The sequence below is a fragment of the Siphateles boraxobius genome, unplaced genomic scaffold, assembly GCF_051911475.1.
Source record: "Siphateles boraxobius isolate OS27281-9 unplaced genomic scaffold, OSU_SipBor_1 7, whole genome shotgun sequence".
NCBI lineage: Eukaryota > Metazoa > Chordata > Actinopteri > Cypriniformes > Leuciscidae > Siphateles > Siphateles boraxobius.
Window position 1 is genome coordinate 20,768,041 of NW_027509197.1, and position 8,648 is coordinate 20,776,688.

The window sequence follows — 8,648 nt, forward strand, 5'->3', positions numbered from 1 at the left end:
CGTGTGTGTTTGTGCTTGTTTGTGAGAAAGGAAGAGACTGAGCCAGAAAGAGTGTGATCAGGCATGAGAGAGTATGCCAAGTGTGACAATTAGAGGATCAAACTGAACTCTATCAGATGACCTCGGAGGTCAAAGGTTAACGTGGATGTTCAGTAGTGTGTGCGTGTTTGAACACGCACAAAGAGAGAGATGATGAGGAAGACATAACTTTGGTTCTAAAAGTTAGTGAGCTGTCTACAAGATATAAAAAAAAGATATTAAAGACATCACAGATGTTCTCCCAACACAAAAGATGTTCAAAAAGGTTGACAATAACATTAACCTGCCTTTTAAGATAACTTTGACCAAGGCAGCATCATATCCTTCCTTCCATAAACAGATAATCCATAAACTCCACCGATTTTTCATACTACAAAACATATAACTATAACTATATATATATATATATATATATATATATATATATACACACACAGAGTCTTGTGTGGTTGATTATTAAATAATTTGGATAATCAGATTATGCTTACATCTAACATTAAGAGCACTCAGTGCATTTTAACATATTTTACCATGATAACCAACATTTTGAAGAATTCCTCAAAGCAGTACATAATCTTAAATATAGGCCTGTTTTAGGTTCTATTTCAATTAGGATGCTTAGAGCCTTAGAAGGTAGTTGCAATTACATAGAAGACAGCGAGGCAGTTCAGTTCAGAGTTAGAGAGAGATTGAGAGAGATGGAAGTGGTGATACAACTTTTGGAACTGCTTTCCAAATTAGTATGAAACAGGATTTTCTGCTGAGAATCTCAGAACGACTCCAAACCCTCATATTTCCTCAATCTGATGAATCAGTCTTAATCAAAAAGGCTGTTTTGTGTTGCTGGTGTCCCCAAGTGCTGATTGAAATCTGTAACGGTGCTGTTGTGCTTTGAAAAACAGATGATCTCGCCATGATTAGGTTTGGTCTGTTATGTTAGAGGCCAGAGCTTAACCTGTGGATGTTACCACTCAGCAATCAAACCTTGATCTCGCTTTCTCTCTGTCTTTTTCACTTTTTCTCCCAGGCCAATGTCTGAACAAAATGAAACCACAGTTCTCAATTTCAGATCTGTTTAGGATAGCCACTGGCAGTCGGCACACCAATGGAGAGCTCTGTTCTTCCTGTGTTCTCTGTGAATAATCATAACCATCCATCTCACTTATAGAGTCAACGTGACTGGAGGAGAAACGAAGGAGAGGAACAGAAATACACAGTTGTGAGAGTGTAGATCTCAACTTTAAATTCTCTGGAGTTATGCTGCAAAAAACTGACAAATAAGCCACTTGACATTTGTGCCACTTTTGAGCACATAGTATTTCAGTGTTCCTATCACTAAACAATACCTTTGTACCAAAACAGATTTTGTGAGTGTGTTAGCATTACCTAATGTGCATAATCCAGTTAGTGAAGCAGACACTAAAACAATGCAGACAGTGCATGCAATTAAATGCAAATCAAGCTTAGTGAACTTCCCCTGATGTATCAGATAAAAAATAAAAAAATAAAAAAAACACTATATTACTGCTCTTGATAATGAGACATCCTTATTAAACAAAATCCACAGCTGTAACATTTGGTGAGAAATCTTAAATGTATGCCAAATAAATGCCAAACCTGGAAATTAACGAAGTTTGAGGATTTTGACCAAATAAAACAAAATAAAACATTGTATTAAAGTAGAATCACAACTCTCAAGTACAGCAATGTCCGTAGAAAAATGAAAATCATATAACTTTGAATCCCTGCATGGTGTCTTGGGCTGGGCAGGATATGCTGGTTCCATTCTGATGATGTTATAAATTGTGACATCCACAAATGTCCCATTAAAAAGAACTGACAACAGCACTGGCAATGTCAAAGTGTGTGTGTGTGTGTGTGTGTGTGTGTGTGTGTGTGTGTGTGTGTGTGTGTGTGTGTGTGTGTGTGTGTGTGTGTGTGTGTGTGTGTGTGTGTGTGCGTGTGCGTGTGCGTGTGTGTTTGTGGGTTAAGGATTTGGTGGAGTTTGTGGAAGCCATTGTAACCTCCAGATGTTTCCCAACCCAACCAGAGAAAGAGAAATAAGGAGAGGGCAATAAAGCTCTGCAGTAAAATTGTGAGTGTCCATTTGCACTAGTTTGGGGACTGTGTGTGGGTTGTGAGGTGAACACATTTTACGTTCCTGTTAAAGCTATTTGCAGTGCTGTTACAGCAGTTTTGTGACTTTTAGATGGTATTAAAATGTTTTTCACTGTTCAGCCAAAAATGAATGAGAGAGTTAAACAGAGAGGGAGGAATATTGGTTCTTATCAACCTTTCTTAAGTAGTTAACTAATAGTCTGTTATTTAACAAATTGCATTGTATTTTAACTTAACATTACTAGCTACTACTCTTCATCAGTTTATATGGTAAGTTTAACTATATGGTCTTCAGTATACTACTTTGTATAATTTAGGTTTAATCAACTCAACCATGTCTTATTTGTATGAAAATTCAATCCAGCTGATAAGTAACTATTTGTGTTCAAATATAGGCCATATAAGCTGCTTGTGCGTTTTTTGGTAGCGCCCATAAATATGCTATTGTCTTTTTAATGCCATCTGACGATGCATATTTCACCTCTTTTGTTTAGATTCCTGGATGTAATGGTGCGGCGAGAGATAATTAGGTATGTACGTGGTTCTGCTCGGCTGAGTCGGTTTGTCCAAAACACATCCTTTATCATGTTAGTGAGAGCGCTCTTCCGTTGAGTAGCTGGACATTCCGCTCTAATTAAATACTCTGCGCCCTTTAAGAAGATATTAAAGTTTATGGTCATAATAATCCGTGAGAAAGCAGGAGGTACTTTTTAAATCTGTATGTATAATACATTACAAAGCTATTCACCCACACGTCATTCCAAATTTGTATGACTTTCCGCTGTGAAACACCAAAAACAAAGATATTTTGGTGCATATTTCAACTTTTTTGTCTATACAATAAAAGTCACTATAGGGCTTGATTGTGTTTTTAATTTAATTTAAATTATTTTCTATTCTTTTTTAAATTTTCTTTTATTTTAATTTAATTTAAAACTTTATTTAATTTTAAATTTGATTTTGTTCATTTCATTTTTGAATTATCCCTTTAAAGCATTGGCAAACATTCATAATGCCATTTAATACACCTCATAATCATTTGCATGCTCATTTTAATCATGGTCATAGTTATCAGTGCATATTTACAATTTTTAAAGTAATGTTAAAGCATTAAAACGCCTGATCAACAACAGTGATATCATGTGTTTACAGGTTTTATAAGTTTAAAAAGTGTAGCGTGTGTCTCCGCAAGCAAGGTTTCTATAGTGTAACAGGATCCGAGACTTTGTCTAATCCGTCATTACTCCTAAATCCAAAAACAGGCTGGCCCATCGGAGGCCTCGCAGAAGTGATTTGTAGCAATATTATTTCAAACATAAATCATTTGTGGCGAGAGGCGAGCTGAAGACAAGGGTTTATAATTTGTAACGTTCAGCATTTTTCCCGTGGTTTTTAAAAGCATTGGGCTTCCACTTGTATATCTTTGCCTGGCCAGCAATATCCCCTACGTAATTTAAAAACAACAGCGTCTGAGAGCCGCCGGGCAGACAGGATCAGCAAGTCAAACAAAGCTTTGAGCCCCCAGTGCCCCCTCGAACCTGCTCTTATTCAAACAGCCATTAGCATTTCCGCAGTGGTAATGATTGGAGCTGAGAAAACACCACGGAAAAACTCACGGCTCACTTCCCACACAGTCACACACACGCTTACTTAACTCTCTATATAGGGACATACCAGTGACTTTTATAGATTTTTTTGGGGGGCATATTTATGAGAATACTAAATAAAATACATTATTTAGTATACCATTTTTAAGATGTTCCCAAAACTCTTCCTTCAGATATAGCTGACATTTTTTTTAGCAGATGTGTCCTCAACGTACGCCATAAAAAAATGTCTTAATAAAGCATCTGCTAAATGAATAAACGTAAAAGGCAAAATTAGAAACACACCCACACTAATATACATCCTCTCTTGTGGTGTTCTCAAGGGTAATGCTTTCTGTTCACTGACAGTGTTCTTAGAGTTCATTAAGCTTTTGGAAAAGGAACGGGATATTACCATTTGATTTAGAAACGGACATGGCAAATCCACTCAATAGAAACTCTGATGACTAAGGCGTGACCGCCCCAATAATCCTCTGAAATTAACTGTTATATTTGAGATTTGCTATGGCACAGCTCCAGCGTACAATATAAAAAATTAAATAAAAATGTTGTAAATAAAACAGATTATTGGTGTGTGTTTTACAAGAAAATACTATTTCAGTCTTTCTACTTCAAAATTTCATTTTTCTGCTTCAATATTTCAATGTGCTACTTGCTGTCTCTTTTGTAATTAATTGTAGAATTTACTAGTGATTTCTAGGTGAAAATTGTTTCTTCACCATTTTTTTCTCTCTAGTGTATCTCTCCAGTCCAGCTGCAGTTTATAAAACCAACAGCAGGTGTCACTGCTAATTTAAGTTCCTTAACCCAAAGCAGGGCTGACACTTAAGTTCACAGGACACACATTTTAACATTTTATACTTAATACCAAGATTGCCTGCTGTGGGAGTATTGATGTTTGCTGTGGCATCCACAGACACGCTGTTTGGGGTTATTATTGTATTGCCTATTATACAGGAGATTAACTTTAACGCATGCAGCAACAGAAAACGTTGTCGGGCAACCTGTAAGACGCAAATACACATTTCTTGATCAACCATCAACAGCCAGCTCCTTGATCAGCCATTTGTTGTTGAGCTGTATTCAGATGTCACTTTTCAATTATTACAGTGTCTGTTTTCACACTTAAGACTTGCAGAGGTGATTGATGTACAGTCGAGTGTGTGAAACTAATCAAAAGGTCACAGCCGTGTGTCTCTGTGCTGTGAACTTTTAAGTCCTCCTACCTTTATGAAAACATTTCATTTAAACTAGAAAAGTTCACAGTAGGTTCCAATGATAGCATGTTGCTAAACCAATGACATGATAAAAAATACATAGTACTAATAAAAACAAACAATTAAACTAGGGATGCATGAGATCAGCATCATCTCGGCCATCGGTGAATATTATTCAGATTTATTGAGTCAGTCGATACTGGATATTTAATTGTGCATGCTTATTTCTACAACTTTTCTACTTAGATTGTTTCTCATTATCTAACACTGACTTGACGTTAATCTTTAAAAACACTAATAATTTAATAACCCTATAAAATTTAATATTTAGCAAATCTCAAAATGAAAAGGCCTATCCATTTTCATATTGTACATTATAATTCTAAAATGTTTAATGTTAAATAATTTCACCCATGTTCAAGTTGGTCACATGAATTTGGGCACTGACCAACAGAAAGATGCTTGTTTTGAAAGTGGCTTTCAATATAGCAAGACGCACATAAATCATGGTTATACACACAGTGGACTCAAACTGACACTTTGTAAAGACGGAATGAAACGTTGCATGGACATATGCTCAAAGGAATCAATAGGAACATGAGCGCTCGACTAATGGCTCATATGTACATGATTACAGAAATGTAATACTGCCACAAGGGTTTCATGTCTTGAGTACATGAATGAAATGGAGAGTGTTAATGGTTTGAAATGCATGTGTGCGAGATGTGCTAGTGATATACTCACTAGCAGCATATATAACAGCATAAAGGGGAAGACCGTAGAGGACAGATGGTGCATTCACTCACACACACACACACACACTGGTGGCAGACAGGTCTAGGGCTACAGATGGTGACATCACAGTGGGGGTGTGAATGACAGAAGCCTTGTAATGAAGGAAAGTGGAAGAAAGTGGGCAGCGTTTTGAGAACCATGTTCATATTTTAATCTGTTACTAAATTTGTGTGCTGACTAATACTGGTTAATAAAACTAGTTCAACTAGTTAGGAAGTGTCAAGCTAGGCTGGATGTTATTTTGAAAATCTGCAATTAATTAATAAAAACTTCCCCGCACTTAATGGACGGATTTTGCTAGTCAAGCTTCAATTGAAAACCAATTTCATACAGGGTTTTTCCTGGCTCAAAATGAGGCGGAGGTGGTAAAATGGTAACACTAGGGGGGTCCGGGTGCGCCCCCGGGAGAAAATTTTGTACATTTTAAAGATAAATTCATTAATCTGGTGCACTTTGAGTCACTCGAATCTGTTGTTAAAAATAAATAATAATCTACCCGCCAACCACCCATATTCTTTGATTTAGATATCTGCATCTGACCATCACATTACAATTATTCAATTAAGCATGATAATATGGTAACATATCACACAATTAACATTTATTTAAATTAAAAGTTCTTCTTTTGGCAAAATTACATTTTCTTTATAGCCTAAACAGAGGCTTTACTCCCTTTAAACTTATTGTCAATGTTTCATTTTTGAAAACACTCTTATCAGAACAATTTTTTGTACCTTTATAAAGGGCATTTTCCCCCTAATTTTATTTAATGTATGCTCTAAATTTCATTTAAAATTCTTAAATTGTATCGATACATTCAATTAAAATAATAAGACACTAGGCTGTTACCAATCAAATTAAAAAATTTACATTGAAAAATTATAACTGTATTAAATGAGATTATTTTGAATATTTTTTGAATATACAAGGAATGTTGCAAAGAATGATACTTTGAAACTAAACCGCCAGTAGGAGGCGGCAGGCGGCCGTCTTAATGAGCGAGTCATTGAGTCATTAATGTAAACGATTCGTTCAAACGGCTGATTAATTCAGAATGAGGCGGTTTAATAATGGGCAATTGAATCTTTGACTCAAGCGATTAGTTCAAAACGCTGAATGATTCAGTAATGAATCATGGATGAGTGTTGCTGTGAGACGCGATATGGTTCTGTTGTTTGGAACTATTTTCGCTGCTAAAACAGAACAAAAACAGTCTAAAAATGTAAGTAAATTAATTTTAACTATTTGTTTATTGAACTGTTATGAAATTAATATCTCGGTTTCAATCGTGATGGCATTCAGGAAAACAGCACTCTGGTCGTGTGTAGGTTTCTTAACTATAATTAATGTTATAAATAACTGCGCGAGACTCAACAGCGCAACTTTGTTACCGTCCGTACATTAGGTACCATGATTGGAGTTTCGTGTCTTTATTACACTCATTTAGCTGTCATCCACCCTCGATTGAATGGAATGTTGTATTACTTGACCCGCGGATTATGATCCGTGCAGCACTATCGGCAAACTACACGGTTAGAGAATGGACACAAGCGGGAATCGCGACAGAACTGTCACGGTGGAAAAAGTGTATATGAGCACGTGACTGCCGTCCGAGTTTTGTCGAGAGGCGGAGGCGGCACGAAATTTGACGGAGGCGGCCGCCTCATAATTGTCTATGCAGGAAAAACCCTGAAAGTACTTTTTTTTGCAATTTCACAATGTTACTGTGTTACTGTATTTTAGATCAAATAAATGCAGGCTTGGTCAGTATGACACTTTTATCAAAAACGTTAAAAAAAAATTCTTACCGACACTTACAATCTTATAGACACTTTTTCTGTCAAACTAACAATTATTTCCATATTTTACATTTCATTGAATAGCTTCATAATTCAACTGAAATCATATTATGCATTCAATTGACACACAGATGAAGATTGTAACACAAAAAGTACAAGTGTTGTCATGTCATGCATTTCCATGCAGATTTGCAGGTTTTGTTCAATATAACGTGTGAGTCAATGTCTGTTCTTACTTCACTGTCAGTTCTCAGGTCCCTCCTTTTGTATAACTTCCTTTAAACCACAAAGGCCAGGCTATTTTAGCACACACCGACCTTCCTGAATCCCATATAAAACTGCTTGACCCTCCCAACACAGGCTGACAAAAACACATTTGGGGATTCTGTCCAGTTTTCACTATTATAACACTTTCAAAACACAATGCACAGCACAAACACATTAGATCAACTCCTAATAGACAGAAATCTGCATAAATGAACTGATGTGAGACCTAGGCCATGCAGCAAACAAATGCTGCTATAAAATATATGCAAAATGTGAACGTCTGTTAGAGCTGACTGTGATACCCATCGGCTGTGTCTTTGAGGTTATTCAAAGTTTTGGAAACTGCACTTGCAGCCCATAGCTTTGGCATAAACTGTCTTTTGAAGACAGGACAGTGACTCTGGAGTGACGGTTGGTGTTGTAATGGGTGGGGAGGATATAACGTGTGTGTGCTGGATGGACAGTACGTTTGTATTCTTTTTCCCACAGCATTCTAAATCTGTGACTATTGTTCTGCATGTGTTTGTGTGTGTGTGTGAGAGAGAGAGAGTTGCTGTCTCAGGTGATGTAATTGTGTGTTCACTTGTTTCTGACGCTTGTTTCTTATGCATGCTATTATCATCACATCACATCACACCTCTGTCTTTCTCTCAAACTGTGTTTCTCCATTTGTCTTTCTGGCTTGCGTCCAGTAATTAAATAAGCACATGGACCGTATGATGGTCACACAAAATGACAGAAGTCTCTTTCCCTTCCTGTAATTTTTCCCCACTCTCTATTCTATGTACAAGAGATTCCCACCATGA